This window comes from Lepisosteus oculatus, chromosome 14, assembly GCF_040954835.1.
Source record: "Lepisosteus oculatus isolate fLepOcu1 chromosome 14, fLepOcu1.hap2, whole genome shotgun sequence".
Taxonomy (NCBI): Eukaryota; Metazoa; Chordata; class Actinopteri; order Semionotiformes; family Lepisosteidae; genus Lepisosteus; species Lepisosteus oculatus.
The window spans coordinates 59119103-59139763 of NC_090709.1; the positions used below are offsets into that span (position 1 = coordinate 59119103).

At 42.3% G+C, this 20661-nt stretch overlaps 1 long non-coding RNA gene across 1 annotated transcript; it reads right to left on the reverse strand.

The window, feature by feature from the left end:
- Positions 1 to 17601: 17601 nt before the first annotated feature.
- Positions 17602 to 19341, reverse strand: LOC138242977 (uncharacterized). The gene is made up of 3 exons (XR_011191852.1): positions 19275 to 19341; positions 17970 to 17996; positions 17602 to 17686 (listed from the first exon to the last, which is right to left on the reverse strand). It is a non-coding gene; the product is annotated as an uncharacterized lncRNA (long non-coding RNA).
- Between the last annotated feature and the right edge of the window lie 1320 nt (positions 19342 to 20661).

The following is a 20661-nucleotide window of genomic DNA, read 5'->3' on the forward strand; positions in this document are numbered from 1 at the left end:
GGTCCAGGCTGAGTCTCAGGATGGTAAGGAGGCGCGCTGCGAGAATGTCCTGCCCTTGGGAGCCTTCTGCTTCTGGGCCGTCCTGCCCTGGAATTCTCCTTTGAATTCCCTTTAGAAAAGTCCACAGAATTCTCCTGAATCCCTTCTGAATCTTACTGAATCTCCCAGGCTCTCTGTGTTGCCTGTTTTTATCTGGAGGAACTTCAGCTCATTGATTGGCTGAAAGTTCCATGGGCATCAGAGTCCCACGTGGGTTACTCAGCCCTACCAGTCCCTGATTGGTTGATCAAGGTGAGATATGAGTCACTTACTCCTGACACTTAGCAATGCAGTCCAGATGTCCATCTGGCACTCCCTAGACAGATAGGCGCCAATGGATGACCATTGATCATGATAGCCAGGCTTAGCTAAGTGCATCCCCCTTTGGGAGCTATCCTTATCAAAGGAACTTTAAATCAGCCTGCATGAATAGTTTCTCTGTGGCTGCACCACAGAGATGAACAGAGAAATGGGGCCTCATTTGGGAAGCTCAGAAACACTTAATTCTGCCTTATTATTAAGCCTCGCCGCTACATCAGGAAACTCTCTCAGCTAGAAAAACACCTTAAATGTGAACCAGATGGAATGGCCTCTCTGTATCCAGCTCCACTGAGATGAGGGAGAGAGGGACTAGCAAGGGAGCAGCAAACTTAATTCCTGTATTTTAAATAAGCCTTGCTGCTACAGAAGTGTCCTTAGAAGAAAAACATCTTCTATGAATGTGGTACAGTCCATCACGCCCCTCCCATAGCCTTTCAAAGAGAATAAAAACTGACAACAAAGTATGTCTATGTGTGGTAATCAACCAGGTCTTACAAACATTCTTAAACCCTTCCACCTCCTTTCATTGCAAATGATTTGTACATGTTAGAAGGTTAATTTTGGCTTCTGATATTATGGTGGATTAAAAGTCCTGGAATCTTTGTAGAAGAACAAAGATGAAAGAAAGGGCAGTGTAATCATGGCCGAGAGAAGGCAAATGTTGGATTATCAGCTTGGAGTGAATGGAGCAAAAAAATGGAGCAGAACCTGCTTCATCCTTCAGACTGGGGTTTCTGAAAATTCACAATCCAACGGGACAACGACCCCAAGCATATAGCCAAGACAGTACTGGAGTGTCTTCAGAACAAGTGAGTAAATGTCCTTTAGCGGCTCAGCCAAAACCAAGACTTGAATTCCAAAGTCTTGAAAACCAAGACAATCTGTAGAAGTACTTGATTCCAGTTCACCCATCCAACCTGACAGAGCTTGAGCAAAACTACAAGTAAGACTGGCTGAGCATTCTTAACTCTAGATGTGCAAGACTGACACAGGAAGACTAAAAGTTGACATTGCTGCAAAAGGTGCAAAGCACAGAGTATCAACTGAATGACAAGAATGACAGGTGGATACTTCAGTAAGCCAAATATTTGTTTGTCTTTTCTTACACAAATGAAAACTTTTTGCTCCCTTTAAAATGTTGCAGCTGTCGTGTGCATCACCAGAAAATTAATTTCAAAGCATTAAAAATCTTGCTATCTTTCTGATCATTAAAGTGCCATTGCCCCAGCACTGTATGGTCTTACTTTTGATGCCTGTTTGAAGTTGGATCCATTTCTAAGAATGGTGACTCACATATCCTCATGCTCAACTTTGGCTCAACCACACAAACTATGAAGTTAATCATCTGCTTTTGCTCCAAGGGTTTATGTTACTAGGCTCTCTCCTGGGGATCATTGTGTTCAAACATTGCCCTTATTGTGGATGATCTGTGACAAACAGAATTTGAATAACTCACAGCTCCGATTCTGACTGGGCAGACTGTCATTGCCTGGTGTGAATGTGTGCATACCTGTTTCTGTGCATGTTCTGTGGCCTGCTGTACAGTACATCACAAATGAAAGGGAAATGGAAAACTAAAATAAGACTCAAGTGTTTTATCTTTCATTAACAGTGTTTCATTAGTATCTGTGCTAGATCTTGTCATCCACTGCTTACCATGACAGGCTCTAGCACAGGATAGTAGCTAATACTTTAACAATCTCACTGCACAATGTTGTATATTCAAGGGCTGATCTTCTGTACTTTTTCTTTCACTTTTCATTTCCTAGAAACTTAGTGCTGCCAGGAATATTCTGAGAACAAAATCAATCTGAGTGAATATCTAAGCAGAGGAAGATTGTTTTACAGAGTCAACAAGGTCTAATTCAAGGTCATCAGCACTAACAACATTCTCTCTAGAGACAGGTGAGAAGAAAATTGAAAGTGTGTATTGGTACACAACAGCAGAGACTATGAGTTATGCTATCATGAGAGTGGTGATGGATTTTTTTCATTGCTTATTTTTGCAGGTCCTGTACATTTGATCTTTCAAAGTGACTAAAGTAAAGGAGTTTTCCCTTTTTACCACATAATTCCCCCACACTAACAGAGAGCCTAATTCCAGCCAGGATTCAATCACTGTCTCTCAGGCATCCCAGCAATTGTGCATGTGAGATCAAAGGGGCATGTCATGTGTTTCAGCACTTCACTCCCTTCAGTAGCACGTGATTCCCTGAGTCCAAAAAAATTGTGAGTTCTTTAGATGACCTGTGGACCGATCTTTCACAATGAAGAATTCCTTAAGAAGAATAGATCTTGGCCCACCATCCCAATGCCTCAATCTCAAAACAGCAACCTCCCACTGCCCTTGGTCTGCAAGGCAGTCCTTTCAAGTGCGATGACGACGCTGGGACCTTCGTTGCCTATTGTACGAGCTGAACTTTTGTGCTCATCAATTCAACGCTCTTTCCATCAACTCATCTTGTCTTTTGACACTTCGTGTTTTGCGCTCCTTTGACTTTCGGCATATCGGGTGACTGCAAACACTGAAGTTCTTGCTTACGGAGTGTGGAACACTGTTTTCAAGTGATCGCTGTTCTGTCATGTTGACACTGAGTGAATCTTTCTTTGGCAACATGGGCAGGCTGACAGCAGTGCGAGTGAAAGTAATGGCAAATTTCTTGACTTAGTTCTGAATGTGAATGTTCTTTAGAAAAGGGATGCAGCGTTGCTTCTCCCCCTTGTAAAGGTCACGCATTCCGGACGTGGTTATGAGCGAACAGTTGCCCCAAGTGTTTGAAAAGAGCAAGAGAGGAAGCAGCCCTGCCCTGTGTGAGGATCAAACTCAGGCCTTTCAGATGATAAGACTGACGCACTACCAATTACGCCAACAAGCCCAGCTGCAGTACACACACCGGAAAGTTTGCCTCACATGGATTTCAGTCGCCCGTTCCCTAATCTTTAGATGCCTTCTGCTGAATGTTGCATTTGCCTTTTGATCTCACCGATACATTTTTGGTCTGTTTCTGTTGCGAGTCCGTCTTTCAGATCTCACCTAGCACAAGTCTCTCTGGCTGAAGTGGCCTCTCTGCTTCAGCATCGTGCCCTCACTCAGCCATTAAAAATGTCACTCGGACTTCTGACAAGCTGACATGAAATGTCAAGAGAGAGTGGCGGAGACGCTTAAGCCAGAGAGAAGATGAAAAGGGGGCGTGGCTGCGAAACGCTTGACAGCTGCACGATGCTCTCCATGCAAGACGTGACCACAGGCTAAAGGACGCCTTTCGGCACATCAAGCTCTAAGCACACACCTGGAGGATGCAGGAATTGATCCCGCTACCTCCCACATGCAGAGCAAGCGCTGTACCACACAAGCCAAACCCCCTCGCTGGGGCTTACGCCTCGGCTTCACCTAGCGCCGCTTGTTCCCCTCTTACCGGGCGCAGTTCACTGCCCTTCATCTGCAAGGCAGTCGTGTAATTGCGGCTTTCTTGACTTATTGATGAAGGTCTGCCTGGACGAGCGAATGACGCCTCTCCCCCGTCCTCAAGCTCACTGACAGATTGAAATGGCAAGTGCTGCTGTAGCTCGTTGGTCTAGTGGTATGATTCTTGCTTAGGGTGTGAGAGGTCCCAGGTTCAACTCCTGGATGAGCCCTTGTGTGCTCTTTTCCTCCTCTTCCACAAGACTGGGAACTGATATCCACATCACTTCGCAGCGTCTGCTTATGGCAAACGATGGAATGTGACTAATGGCTGAACGAGCCTGGTGAATTCTCATCACGTGGCACAATGAGCGCGTGCAGTCAGCTGTCCAAGGCGGCAACCTCATTACTCGTTCAAAAGAACACGTACTGAAAACTCATCACCACTGTCGTAGATGAGCACCGCGATCGCTTGTTGTCATGCGTCCTTACTTGGGAAATGCAGAAGCAAAAACTGCCCTCTCTCAGCCACCGAAACGTGTGCGGCTCACCTTGCGTTCTCTGCGCCTCACATATTTGTGGAGCTGTCTGCTCTTCTTTCTGTTGAAGTACTCAAGTTACGGGGCGTCCTGCAGCCTATGATGTTCTCACTGAGAGCTTTCAAGATTTGAAGGAAAACTACGAGCTTGATGGCTCAAGTCGAACGAATGTGATTGTTAAGCAATCGATGATCAAAAGCACGTCTTCTAACAATTCGTGAGAGTATTATCAGCACTGTTTTCACTCGGATATACTTTTCACTTGCTAAGCTGACAAATTGGACGAGAAAATGCCGGAGACGCACTCAGTACAGACTGAGGTTGGGAAGGAGGTGTGGCCCTTCAACGCTTGACAACTGAAGGACGTTCTCTCCGCAACGGAGGTGCACCTGTCAGAAGTCGCAGAGGCTAAAGGAGAACACCAGGCTCCTGGAGTTCCAAACTCAGACCTGGAGTATGCGGGCATTGATCCCGCTACCTCTCACATGCTAAGCGAGCACTCTACCATTTGAGCTAAACCCCCTTGCTTTAGGCTTCTTGGCATCATGTCTAACCACCTCTGCCCCTCTTACCGGGCACCGCCCACTGCCCTTGGTCTGCAAGGCAGTCCTTTCAAGTGCGATGACGATGCTGGGACCTTCGTTGCCTATTGTACGAGCTGAACTTTTGTGCTCATCAATTCAAAGCTCTTTCCATCAACTCATCTTGTCTTTTGACGCTTCATGTTTTGCGCTCCTTTGACTATCAGCATATCGGGTGACTGCAAACACTGAAGTTCTTGCTTACGGAGTGTGGAACATTGTTTTCAAGTGATCGCTGTTCTGTCATGTTGACGCCGAGTGAATCTTTCTTTGGCAACATGGGCAGGCTGACAGCAACGCGAGCGAAAGTAATGGCAAATTTCTTGACTTATTTCTGAATGTGAATGTTCTTTAGGAAAGGGATGCGGCGTTGCTTCTCCCCCGTGTAAAGGACACGCATTCCAGACGTGGTTATGAGCGAACAGTTGCCGCAAGTGTCTGAAAAGAGCATGAAGGATGTAGCCCTGCCCCGAAACTCATGACTTTCTGATGATGAGATTATGAGGGTGCGAGAGGTCCCTCATTTGTAGGGAATCCAAAGTAACAGCTGCTGCCCTGTAGTTATTGGTGAGGAAGGGGACTAAGCAGAACGCCAGATGATATGAGAACGTTCCTGAATATAGTGGATATAATATCCTCAGTCAGAAATGAACTTGCTTCAGTCGCTTGAATTTTATTGTAATATTTCCCTAAAATTGCTATAAATACACACCAGAAATATACACAATGAAGTTTAATTAATTCATGTTTTTTAATCAGTGGAATTTAACAATGTACTTTAATGTCTATAAGATTCAATATTTTAGCTAATAGATGTAGAGCCTTAATATAATATAATATAACATTTTCAGAATACCTTGGGAGCAACGAGAACAAAATTTAAATAAATATTTAAATCCAGTGTACAGATGCAGCCATTCAAAGTGTGCAGCACAGACACGTACCGCGCGTAATTGGCTACGTCCTTGCGCATCATGACGCGCGGTGACGTGAAAGCCACTGAGACATCAGGTACTACTGTTGTATTTATGAAGAAGAAACAAAACAAAAAGTGTACTAACAACTGTGCCATCCTACTCCTTGGTTAATACATTTTATTATTTATAAGCAGTAAAAAGAGATGCTTCATATTGCTTGACTAAGTTATAAATCCTAAGTTATAAATGCAGATGCGATTGGTGTATTAAGCGCCCTAGGCAGCAGAACTGAGCTCCGCGCCTCCTCCTTTTCTCGGTGCAGCGCTGGGTCTAAATATCTAAACATATGTATCTATATAGCAGGTAGTAACACTGTATTCCACTTTCTTTGTAAACATGGAAAAACAGATTCACAACGCAACGCTGTGTCACTGTGCTAAAAAAAAATGGATTGAACACCCTATATTGTAATGAGCTGTTGAGCTAAGAATAGGAGTTCCTGCTGTCAGAGGGGGTGGAAAGTACCTGCGGTCATTTAAATAGTATTACAATTCGCACTGAATTGAACCCATTCAGAGCCTACTTTACATTTTAGCATTTAATTCTGAGCAGAAACCCTCACACCTGAAGAAGGCTTGAGTTTTCTCTCTTCTCTTTTAAGCATGTGTACAATGCTGTAATACAATTGAAAATAAAAGTTTAACAATATCAACTAAACTCCATTAATATAAGTATTGAGTGGTATTAAATAAATACAGCTTTTTAGTATAGATTACACTTTTCTAAAATGTATTTAAAAAAAAAAAACGCTTACAATCTAATCTTTCCACGTTTGATCCCAAAATCCCAAGAAAAATAAATCTAAACGGGGAGAAAGCTATGCTGAAAGTTTATTAAGATACTTAGAAGACAAAGATAACAATTTATGTTGCATTTGTGTGATTGTGAATCAAAAAATACATATAATTAAACACGCGTTTACTATTTTAATCAAAATGCGATTTAAATCAATATAAATGTTTATATTGTAACGCATACTGTACAGCCTCCATTTCTCTATAAAAATGTAAAAGATTGTTTGCGCAGCCTAAGAGGGGGGGTCTACTCTCAGTGACAGCTGACAATCCTCCATACACTCAAGTGAAAAATTAATAATGCCAATTTAAACGTCGTATTTACAATTTGTTGATAATAGAAATGTTAAGTTCTCTAAAGCTTTGTGGTATTTTACCCAGGCAGCAAAAGATCAGCTACACTGAGAAGATGCGACACCGAAGATATGATTAATAACCTTTTAAATCTGAAGGGAGATCTAAAGGGATCCCCCCACACACACACACGATAGAAGCAGGAAGCAGAAGCAGGGACCATTGTCAGAAGGAAAGAAGATGACTATTCATTGTTATTAAAAATGACTTAAATGCGATCATGTTGTGGTATTTAGAAATTTAAAAAGTCAATTAATTGTACATGATATTGATATTTTATTTTCTTTAAAGAAATGTTTGTAAAAGAAGAGTCATGGCACCAGCTGGATTTGAACATACAAGTCAGGAACGTGGAGCACAGTACCACCCACAAGGGTCCCATATGTTTATGTTCCCAAATTAATATCGTTTATGGCCTTCACACGCGTTAAAGTATGCTCCTATTCTTTTTATGCTCAGATTTCCCTTCAGTGGTAAAATTCCATATAAATATCATCTGCATCTGTATCTGTATCTCAGGCAGTGATACTTGTCACAGTGGGTACAGGTCATTCAGTCAGAAATACTGGTCACTGTGGGTACAGGTCATTCAGTCAGAAATACTGGTCACTGTGGGTACAGGTCACTCAGTCAGTGATACTGGTCACTGTGGGTACAGGTCACTCAGTCAGTGATACTGGTCACTGTGGGTACAGGTCACTCAGTCAGTGATTCTGGTCACTGTGGGTACAGGTCACTCAGTCAGTGTTACTGGTCACTGTGGGTACAGGTCACTCAGTCAGTGTTACTGGTCACTGTGGGTACAGGTCACTCAGTCAGTGATTCTGGTCACTGTGGGTACAGATCACTCAGTCAGTGATACTGGTCACTGGGAGTACAGGTCACTCAGTCAGTGTTACTGGTCACTGAGGGTACAGGTCACTTGGTCAGTGGGTCACTGTGGGTACAGGTCACTCAGTCAGTGATACTGGTCACTATGGGTACAGGTCACTCAGTCAGTGATTCTGGTCACTATGGGTACAGGTCACTCAGTCAGTGATTCTGGTCACTATGGGTACAGGTCACTCAGTCAGTGTTACTGGTAACAGTGGGTACAGGTCACTCAGTCAGTGATTCTGGTCACTGTGGGTACAGATCACTCAGTCAGTGATACTGGTCACTGGGAGTACAGGTCACTCAGTCAGTGTTACTGGTCACTGAGGGTACAGGTCACTCAGTCAGTGGGTCACTGTGGGTACAGGTCACTCAGTCAGTGATTTGGTCTTAGCTTCAGTGGGTTGCCAGTTGTGAGTTGCAGTGATATGTCTGCTGGCAGTATGGAGTAAGGAGTACTATACTGAGTAAGGAGTGCTTAAGGAGTGCAGGAGTCAAGTGATCGGGGAACGGGATTGGTGGGAACTGGGAAGTGTTTTGTTATGATTGCCGGGAGCTGTGTCAGATTGTCTGTGGCGTTTCATGTGATGTGCTGGGACTGTGATGAACCCTCTCCTGCAGGAGACTGCGATCGGGTCTCTTGTCTCGGGTATCTTGTCTCCGGTCCAGGACGAGTTCCGAGTCTCTTTGTTTGGGGGTGGAGAGGGTCTCTTGAGTTCAAGTCCAATTTAGAGAGAAAAACAGGGTTAATTTACTGGCCAGAGGATCAGAATAGTTTTTATTAAAATTATTTTCAAACTGCTTGACTGATTCCAGTTTTTCCAGTGTAACTCCAGGGCAGAAGTGTCAACGTCAGAAATGTTTTGTCACATACTGAAGGAAGGACTGTTGAACTATTGCTTGTGTTGTGTTATAATCTAGAGTAAAATCAGTTAGAGCTTCAGGAGGCTGAGATCACACTGCAGGACTGTGTGAGGTCACAAAAACTTCACAGCACAGCTCAGCGAAGGATTGAAAAGAGTCTGAATCTGTAGCACAAGAGGTGAAATTCACAGAACAAACAGGGAGTTTTGAGTCCAGCCCTGTACAGTCAGAGTCCGAGTCCAGACCAGGAGCCTCATGTTCAGGGTGAGAGACTCCTGCCTGTTTGTTCAGAACCCACAGACAGAGGGGCGTGACGTCACAGACTCTCTCTGCCAGCACTGCTCAGCACAGGAGTCTGTCCCACACCCTGACTCTTCTCAAGACTCAGCCGGATGAGACAATCCAGGCAGGACAGGAGGCTCTTCTTAACACAGAGTGTGGTGGGAGTAGGGAATAAACTGCCCAGCCATGCTGTTGAAGCTGATACCCTGGCTTCTTTCAACACACAGCTGGATGAGTCTCTCAGATCAATGAACTACTAAACAGACGGGTCAAATGGCTCATAATATTCTAAATGGCTCATAATATAATATGCTCTGATATTCATATCTGTCATATCTGTCGTTACATCACACAGAAGACACATATCAGCACATATTCAGGATTGCAGTGTTCATACAAACTCACACTGTGGGAATTTATCATTTGGTAGTTATTTTTAATTTGTTAACTTAGCTCTGTAATTCTGTGTCAGTTGCCAAACAGCCTCAAAGTCTGTTAAAGTACAATCAGAACTGAATGTGTAAAAACAACAGTAATTGATCTGCTCCTAATGAGCTTGTCAGGAGAAGGAGGGATCAACTTCAGAGAACAGGACTGGAGCCCTGAGCCTGGAGCAGACCAGCCTGTCTCAGACTGCAGGGGGCTGTGCTGTATGAAGAGGAGAGGAACCTGCAGCAGTGAGGATGTTCTCCAGTGCCGAGCCAGCACTGTGCTGCTGGGAGTCCTGAGCTCAGGAAAGACTGAATCTCATGCTCCTCTGCTGTAGAGAGTCCACTGTGCTCACATCTCTCTCACACTGACACAGCTCTCATTTCTATTAGTGTTACTGTTTATACCTGTAGCCCACTGACGTGCTGTTGTGATTATTACAGAGACAAGAGGGACTTTCAGGTCTTTCTGCATCGTGAGGTTTACAGTCACCTTCCCCTGCCCAGAGGAGGGAAGAGCAGGGTCAGAGGTCAATGGGACGTGAAGGTGGAGGTGCCGAGAGCAACCCGGCTGAGCAGGAGACTGACAGAGCACAGGACCAGCTACAGAACACAAGACAGAGATCACAGCAGTAAAACATCTTCATCGGGTTATAAAGGGCAATTTTTTACACTACTTTTGGAGAGGCACAATTTTTGGCGGGTCAGGAATGAGACTTTTTCCTGTCTAGCAGTGCACAGCTGTGTGTCAATTTGCAAGGAGGAGGTGATATACAGTATAAAAAATATAAGATTGCAAGAAAGCAAAACATTAATGAAGAACAGCAATTTCCTATTACCTGTGTACAAATTGTTGTTGTGCTATAAATGTGACTTTACCTGGTACATGATTATTTTTTCTGAGGTAGGTTTTAGGGGCATTTATTTTGAAAGGTCAAAGGACCTGCTTAGTGTGTAACTTACTAGTACTAGTACTACTTACTAGTAACACTTACTTGCAGCATTGTGGGTGCTGTGGTTTAAATGCTATTGGCTCGTGAACAGCATCCCCCTATCCCAGAGCATAGTGCTACATTCAATAAAACCACGAGATAAAGAGATTCACAATGCAAAGCTGTGTCTGTCCTATGTGTAAAAAATCATGGACATCATGATTTGAACATCATGGGTGCTGTTTTTAAAAAGCTGTTGAGTAAAGAATAGAAATTTTCCTGCTGAATGAAAACAGGAAATAAAGAAAGGGTTTCAGAAATCAAGCAAAGCTTTATTCCCGTGCTCACAGTCTGGGTAATTGGAGACTGAGCTGTTCTGCTTCTTATGGTCATATACAGGTTTTTCCCATTAAACTCTTCTGACCAGTATTTCTTGCATTGTGAACATGTGTACACAGCAGTCCCCCAGTGTTCCAGATGGTGTGTAATTACACATCAATCAAAACCCAGTGTCAGAAAAAAATAATTAGCTCACTTATATGTTTATGCGGGGGTTGTGAATATTTTTGTGAAAAAGTAATGGTCTTTAAAATGCATTTGGTTTGAAGGCTTTCTGTGTTTCCCTTGCGATGATATGGACATAAGAATATTTGTGCGTGGTCAAAAAAATGGCATAAAAATGACAAAGTGAAGGCTGTGAAAACAGTCACAATTTACTTTGTACACACAGCAAGTGTTCTCACAACTCAAGTAGGTTTCGTGAAAACGTTACAGGCGTGCCAAAATCGTTTTCGAACTTCAAGCAAACTTTACCCCAGTAAGTACAGAGCTGCTTTACATAAAGTGGCTGAACCCAAAACTATTACAATATTGATAAGCTGTCCTTCGGTTACTGGCAATTGTAAAAATAACCCCACTTCCTGCCTTTGTTTAACGTTAAGAAATTCATGAAGAAATCCTTAATCACAAAACCATCATGTACAGTATATCAATTAATTCAGATACACACATTTATGCCAGAGTCAGTTTTGTCAGAAACAATCTCTTGTTGTTGTGGTTGTGGTGGTGGTGGTGTTAGTAATAGTGTTAATAATTAATAGTTAATCAAAGTGTTGAAAAAGGTAAGTAATAAAATCCAGCTAAAAACATCTTATTTATATGTGGAGGAAAAGGTAAAGGATTTATTCCCTGCTGAAAAGAGAAGAAAGAAAACACAACGTTTCGGCTGTGGAGCCTTCTTCAGGTGTCCACTTGTGTTTTCTCTCTTGTCTTTCCAGCATGGAATAATCCTTTACTTGTTCCTTTGCAGCCTACGCATGCTGATGCAGCTTATATATTCAGTATATCTATATGTGTATACAGAATTCAGTATACAGAATATTCTGTATTCATGGATAGAAATCAATACTTAATAGATTCAGTATGAAAAGGAAATAACATAAGAGAAAAATAATAATTTTTAAATAATAATTTTAAGGTGTATATTACGAGTACTGTATATTTCCCATGGCTAGGAGTGTGTATGATGTGAACAGGACTCTGAAGTCTGTAGAGGTCTGATGTTTGAGGCTTTGGGGAAGAGTAGGATCAGATTAGAATTCATGTTTGCAAACTACAAGTTCTTGTGCTTTACGACTGCATTGTGTAAAAGTGTGAGTAATGCATAGCTGGGCTGTTTTTTCCTTGTTCTCACCACACTCTTGGTGAGCCTCCAGAGTCTCCTGTTCTCAGTTTGGCTGAGTAGTGGTGGGTATTTCACCACAATGCTTGCTGTGGCTGGTGTCTCTTGTTTCTCAGGAGCTCTCTGTGGTGACTGAAGCTGGTGTCTCTTGTTTCTCAGGAGCTCTCTGTGGTGACTGAAGCTGGTGTCTCTTGTTTCTCAGGAACTCTATGTGGTGACTGGGCCTGCTGTCTCTTGTTTCTCAGGAACTCTCTCTGGTGACTCAAGCTGGTGCCTTTTGTTTCTCAGGATCTCTCTGTGGTGAATGGGCTTGGAGTCTGTTGTTTCTCAAGATCTCTCTGTGGAGATTGAAGCTGGAGTCTGTTGTTTCTCAGGAACTCTATGTGGTGACTGGGCCTGCTGTCTCTTGTTTCTCAGGAACTCTTTGTGGAGATTGAAGCTGGAGTTTCTTGTTTCTCAGGAACTCTCTGTGGTGACTGGGCCTGCTGTCTCTTGTTTCTCAGGAACTCTCTGTGGAGATTGATGCTGGAGTCTGTTGTTTCTCAGGAACTCTCTGTGGTAACTGGGCCTGCTGTCTCTTGTTTCTCAGGAACACTCTGTTGAGATTGAAGCTGGAGTGTCTTGTTTCTCAGGATCTCTCTGTGGATATTGAAGCTGCTGTTCTCTTGTTTTTCAGGAGCTCTTTGTGGTGACTGGGCCTGCTGTTTCTTGTTTCTCAGGAACTCTCTGTGGTGACTGGGCCTGCTGTCTCTTGTTTCTCAGGATCTCTCTTTGGTGACTGGGCCTGCTGTCTCTTGTTTCTCAGGATCTCTCTGTGGAGATTGAATCTGGTTTCTGTTGTTTCTCAGGAGCGCTCTGTTGAGACTGGGCCTGGTGGGCCTGGTGGCTGTTTGCAGTCAGTAAATACATCAAGCTTAACACATCACCACATTCTTGTTTTGTTCTGGTGAGATGCTTGAGAAATGCTTGATTGGATTGAAGTCAGGAGATTGTATTGATGAAGAGCTGGCCAATTTACTGGAGGTATTTTCTTGTACATAGGTAGACAAGATGTTTCTGGTCACTTCTGAAGTCATTCTGTTGTTTATAATCATTAATAACCAGTTACCGGTGAACCAGTTCCAGAAGTGTCCGTGCATGTCCAAGCAATGACACAAAAACTTTATTTTACATATCACCTTTAAAAGTGGCATCTCAAAACAATACAGTAGATGTAAACCACAGATTACAAAGTAAATACCCAGACAAAAGCAAACGCGTTTTTAATAAGATGCTTTTATTCCTTCATCTTCCACTGATATTTCACACTTGTTTTGTGTAGAACAGGACACAGTGTCAAACACTGACTTATTCCACAGGAGAGTCTATCAGTCTGGAAACACAGACAACCTCTAGACCTGTTTGAAATGAGGTCCCCAATATCACAGGCGAACACCCCAATACACACTCACTCTGTATGTATTGCTCTGGAAAAGCAAAGCAAAAGAGGGAACAACACCAAACAAGATGAATAAGGCCACTAACTATACAAAAAGAAAAACAATCCTAACAATGGAGAAAAACATAAAAATAATCCTTATATTGCAAAAAAACCCTCAACTGACTTCCAAGGACTTAGCAACAGCTTTAAAGCCCTTTAAGAGAGAGAGTGTTTCTCTTGTGCCTTCATTCAATCCTGACCAGACCTGCCTTCACTCCCCTTTTATACACTGCAGAGCTGTATAGACTGTTACACACACTGAGATTGGGGAGCATATGGGGAAAAACATTCATGCCCAGATGAAAATAAACATATCTTACTTGATATATCCTCCTGTAAATCAGGATATATAAAAACATAGAAAAATAGGGTTTGTTGTATGTTCTGCTTTTTGGCCCAGTCTTACAAGACTTACGGTAACCAGGAAAAAGGTCACTGCTGTTAGGAGACATATGGTAGTTAAACAGGTACAGGCAGCAGAAATTGCCCCCAGGTACCAGGGATGCTTTACAGGGATTCAGATCTAGTTTATGTCATTTTCAGATAGGAAATTCATTTTTAAACCTGGAGTGGGAGGACATTTTTAAAGCCCAGAGTAAGAGAGAGAGAGACAGAGGACAACAAGCTGCAGGAGAGCCCAGAGAAAGAGAAAGAGAGACAGAGGACAACAAGCTGCAGGAGAGCCCAAATATATTTATGTGAAGAGAGTCTTGTAACATCATTTTTATCTAGTCTGTAACAGTGTTGTTTCATAGAATTTGGACAGCTTTTTTGTTATGAGTGGCTCAATTCCTCATTCCTCCTGATATTCCACAGTTATTCCTAAATCCAGTGTCACTGGCTCTGCCACATTCAGCCTGTAGACCCTCAGTCAGGAGTGAGCAGAGACCAGAGCACATGGCCTTCAGGGAAAATTAGTTTTCTACACTGTCAGCCCCTTCATCAGGAGAGACTCATACTGAACATTAAACTGAAACACATTGGGAAAAATGTTCCTCACACTTTCAGCTCAGAGGAAGAGATAACTACTGGCCATTAGACTGAAACACAGTGTGGAGACAGAAATACCCACATTGAAGCTTGGATTGATCTTCACAGAATCCCATTTAGATTTCGTGTAGGATGTTGCAGAAACACAAGACTGAAATACATCCACTTCAGTGTACACACCCAGAACAACAATCTCAAACTACAAAGAGATTCTGAGACTAAATGCAATAACGAAGGAAAGCAAGCTTAATATCTTCATACCACAGGCCCCTCTGTTATCAAGAGCAGACAGCCCTACCTGCAGCACTGCAGATCCACCTCCATTCTGAAACACAGAAACACAGACACTGTTAATCACAGCCACACACCTGAACACAGAGACACAGACACTGTTAATCACAGACATACACTGGAACACAGAGATTCAGACACTGTTAATCACAGACATACACTGGAACACAGAGATTCAGACACTGTTAATCACAGACATACACTGGAACACAGAGATACAGACACTGTTAATCACAGACACACACTGGAACACAGAGATACAGACACTGTTAATCACAGTCACACACTGGTAATAATATGTCTGTCAGTCAGCAGAGTTTCACACAGTGTACATACGTGATTTAGGGATAGGAGCTCGCTTCACAGCATCTGCAGAGAGAGTAGATCTTTATTGTATTAAAAACCTTTATAGCTTCTTACCTCTTATTATAGCAGAGTTTATACTACAGTCTGCATTCAGTTCATTTCAGGATCCCCAGTGTAGCGGCGAGGCTTATTAATAAGAAAGAATTAAGTGTTCTGAGCCTTCCCAAATGAGGCCCCATTTCTCTGTTCATCTCTGTGGTGCAGCCACAGAGAAACTATTCATGCAGGCTGATTTAAGATGTTTTCTTTTGATAAGAAACAAGCTCCCAAAGGGGGATGCACTTAGCTAAGCCTGGCTATCATGATCAATGGTCATCCATTGGCGCCTATCTGTCTAGGGAGTGCCAGTTGGACATCTGGACTGCATTCCTAAGTGTCAGGAGTAAGTGACTCATATCTCACCTTGATCAACCAATCAGGGACTGGTAGGGCCAAGTAACCCACGTGGGACTCTGATGCCCATGGAACTTTCAGCCAATGAATGAGCTGAAGTTCCTCCAGGTAAAAACAGGCAACACAGAGAGCCTGAGAGATTCAAGATTCAGTAAGATTCAGTGAGATTCAGTGGAGGATTCTGTGGACTTTTCTAAGATGAATTCAAAGGAGAATTCCAGGGCAGGACGGCCCAGGAGCAGAAGGCTCCCAAGGGCAGGACATTCTCGCAGCGCGCCTCCTGTCCATCCTGAGACTCAGCCCGGACAACCACGGAATGGCCAGTGTGTCCGAGTGCCAGAACTTTCCTTTGTTCTACGAGTCGAGAGCGGAGGTTGCCAGAGAGTAACCAGAGGATCCACCCGAGGCTAGCAACAGCAGCAGGCCTCATGAACAGGGCAGAACTGTGGACAGCTGACTCACTATTCAGAACTAGCTCTTCATCAGGAACGAACCGGTCCTCTTCCTGACTTGCTGGGACCCACAGTCATCTTTTCTCCTGTGTGCAAACTTTGCTAGTTAAAGCCAACACTAACTAGCCGGTCAGTGAGCATCAGCAGCGCACCATCGCAAGCCGCACAGCACAGCCTGGCACGCAGCCAGAGAGCGCGGATTGGACAGCAACAGCCTGCAACTGTTTCTTTGTGCCCGCAGGAGATCTGAATCCCCAGAGTTTGGATGAGTATTCAACTTCACTGCATTACTGCTCGAGAATTCAATTGTTATCCCAACCAGTTGATATCAATTTAATTCCTAAGAGTTATGTACTTGTTTTGAGTATCTAATGTAGAAGTTATAACCAAGTTCATTTACGAAAAGGTATAAATGAATGATATACTGAACGTATGTCCTCTTGATATGTGTAACACTTTGTAACTGATTGAATATATACCTTTTGTATTCTGATAACCCTCTAGATAAGATCTGTTAGATTTATATGTATATTCTATGTATTAATAAAAGTATCCTCGTGTATTAGTACCTGTGTGTGCGCGTTGTTTGAGTTATGTTTGAGAGTCGCGTGGTTGGACTCTAAAGCCATCAAAAGAATCAACTTTGTGATTTACTGCTACAATTAATAATTGTCTCAGTAAATGCCCAAACCCTACAGAACTGGTGCCTTCAGAGAGCCACTACATTACATTTTGGTTATGCTTACATATTTGGCGTCCCTGAGCCGGTTTTCTTACACCAGTCTCCACTGCAGTGTGGATCAAAGTGTCAGTGAGTGTGAGCAGCAGTGGCTGTAAGACTGGAGTCTCACTCAATAAGACTGAGCAGCACAAGGCAATAAGACACACAGACACATCACAGGACACCCTGGAGTCTGATCCTTGTGCCATTGAGAGATGAGAAATAAACACAGTCTGCTGTCCATAGCACTGAGTATTGACAGGTCTCACACTGACTGAGTGACCTGTACCCACAGTGACCATTATCACTGACTTAGTGACCTGTACCCACAGTGACCAGTATCACTGACTGAGTGACCTGTACCCACAATGACCAGTATCACTGACTGAATGACCTGTACCCACAGTGACCAGTATCACTGACTGAGTGACCTGTACCCACAGTGACCAGTATCACTGACTGAGTGACCTGTACCCACAGTGACCAGAATCACTGACTGAGTGACCTGTACCCACAGTGACCAGTATCACTGACTGACTGTCCTGTACCCACAGTGACCAGTATCACTGACTGAATGACCTGTACCCACAAAACTCCTTATCCTCAGTGTCTGTTTTGACTGTGACTGAATTTCAATGTTATTCATTTATTAATGTTGTGTTTAAGGGGATGAATATTCAGAAAACCTTCTAATGTACCTGAATTCCAGCTCCAGTACATCTGTATTTGGTGTACTTGGGAAAGTTATACACAATAGATTTTGGCTGGGAACAGTTTTTTTTTTTTGCATATTATCAGCCTAGAGCTTTAAAAAAACATGATACACCAGAGAGTTTAAGAACTACATTGATCACTTGTTGGCTTTAAGGGTACAGCACACAGACTATAGAACACTTACCCAGTTCTCTCTTAAGTAAGGGGTTCACTGCAAATAATAAAGACATTCAATGGATAGTTTAGCATGTGGAACAAGATTGAAAAATAATCTAATATTTCACACAATCCCAAAATACAAAATAGTCCAAGGACTGAAAGAAAAATGCTTCTGTAAATTGACAAAAAATATATGAAAAAACATTAAAAGAAAATCAAAACTGCATTTTGAATGTGGACTTGTCTTGAATCTTAGACGTAGTGGGCTTTAAAGAGTCTGTTATTTCAAATTACAGTGCTTACAGTAAAGTCTTAAAATTGCACAATTTACTTACCTTGTGATGCCAATAGTGTCTCCTGCTCTGTAAGAAACAGACAATCAGTAACGCTGATACAGGCCTTTGCACTGGCACAGGTATTTAAAGAGTCCCTCTATATTATAATATAATATAATATAATATAATATAATATAATATAATATAATATAATATAATATAATATAATATAATATAATATAATATAATATAATATAATGTAATATAATGTAATATAATGTGACATGATTCAGATTCCCGTAGTGTCTCTCCATTCTGAAAACCAGACAGCAGAGGTCCTGTATTGACTGCAGTATAGAGTTCTGTCTTCAGTGTGTGGAACAGAAACACTGCCACACTCTAAACAGCTCTTCAGAGCTGATCAGTACAACACAGGTCACTGAACAGAAAGAGCCCCAGTCCTGAGGAACAGCTTCTCTCCTCAGCTCACACTGTCTCAGCTCACACTGTCTCTCTCTCTCTCTCTCTCTCTCTCTGGCACAAGCTGAGTGAGGTTCTCTAGAGTTCTTCCAGAGTGGGCTCACTGAGACAGAGCAAACCACAGCAGGGATCTTCTCTACTGGGCTCACTGGTAGGGATGAACATGTGTGCAGCTCATGAGATGTTTGTATTTGGCTTTAGAGAATTATTACATTTACAATGCATTACAAGTAAAGATTGTTTCTTAAGGATAGTATCTAAGAGAACATCAGTTGCATTAACAATGGCTGAGTTCCACAAAGTGCTCAATATAACTACTGAAATATAGTGTGGATTTGACCAAGTGTTTGAGTGTTTCCACAGGAACACTGAACACACTCTTTTCTGAAATCAACATAACCACTAACCCACTCTTCTCCAAGGGGTAAGAGAAATTATGGAGCCCAGCAGGAAGATTCTGGATGTGCTGGGCTGCTGTGAGTTTCTATCACAGCTGAAAAGTTCAGATGTTCACTGTTGTCCATATATGCTGATGAAACAACTCCTGACAGCGTTAAGACTGACTCACCCCCACTGGATAAAAGCTCACAGTGAGACTCACCTGAAGAGAGAGAGCTGCTTTAACACTAGAGAGGCTGGTTCTGTAACTGCTAGGATGGCTGTTGTGGGCCGGTACTGGCTCTGACTGATAGGAATACTACAGATCTCCCAGCACAGCACTTTCTGAGAAGATGATCTCATGGGGTCTTCAGTTCTAGACATGGTGTCTGTACACTGACTCCTCTTATCAAGAGTTTGGTGTCTTGTGCTGTTCATACATTGTCAAATAGTGGGATTTAAAACCGAACCTAGCACACACATACAGTATCTATAATGAGCACATACTGTCCATTCTTCTCCATTGGATCACCAGAAGTACTGATGCTGCTACAGTAACAGCTGCTGTTAGGAAAAGAGTCACCATCCATCCAGAGGGAGCAGGGAAAAGGTCTCCTGGAAAACAGGACAGGAATATTATCCCAAAGAAGCATTAATGTGTTAGGTGTTAATGAAATCTAACATACAGTAAGTGAAAGAAAAAATCATTTGGATTTGAATTTGAATTTCAATCTATATCTATTGAATTTATCAACAGTTTTAAATGTTTCACACTCATACTTTTTGGTTTGTGGAACATTTTTAAAATCTGAAGACTGAAGAGCTTCAGAGACAGATTGCTGAATTGCTCGGTTGACACGCCAGGTACAGTAGGGTCAGGGTTAGCATTCCCATACTACTTAGATTATTATTACGCTCAGCGCTGGATTTTGGGACCTAAGTCAGCTTTCTCCAAGTTCTTTTCAGAGACTGTTGGCTGCCTGGACAGTGCGGTGCAGACAAAAATTGTAAGAAAACATTATTGAATCTAATACATTTGCAATCTGTCAGGTCCCAAAACAATTGCATCAATCTAATATGATTTGATTATCGTATTTCAGGAAATATATTAGATCTTATATGTTACAAAAACATATAAAATACATAGCCTAACTACCATTTAAAATGTAATGTGGCTTACAGACTTTGTTTTGGAAAAAAAAATATTAATGGAAAATTAGTATGTGAATATCCACAGATGTCCACATCATCTACAATGTTGCTTCCTTTCATCTACATTGCCTAGAATAGATCATCTAGATGCCAATATTTACCCCACTGTTTTAAGAGCAATAATTAAAATTATATAAAAAGTCTTATCAGTGGTGTATGGAAGCCCGTTTCCACCAGGGAGTAAAAAAAAAACACACTATGGTATCTCAGAATTAAGACTTAGTTTCTCAGAATTACAACTTTATATCTCACAATTGCAACTTTTAATCTCACATTTGTGACTTCGAAATAGCCCACATTTCATTGTCTGTCCTTTTGTTATTGTAATGGATTCGGGTTCCAGGGCTTGTGTCCTCACTGCTCCCACCCTAGCTCATGCCTCACTGCATGGGCTTGAACCCAGGTCTTGCCAGCTGAGCTGAAGAAGACCTTCTTTTTGAAGTAAAAAAGGACATACAATGGAAATATGTAAAAAGTATAAGTTTCAGCTTTTATAATTGTGAATTCCTCTGGATGTGAAGTGTCTATTTCTATATCTTTTTTTCCATATTCTGTCTCCTGTATTGTATTTCTGGTGTTTAAATAAAAACTTTTTTAAAAAAGCCCACCGTCCACTATTCCATCCGTGTACAATGGAAGCCTCACTACCGGAAATGGGATTCCATAAAAATTAGTGTAATTA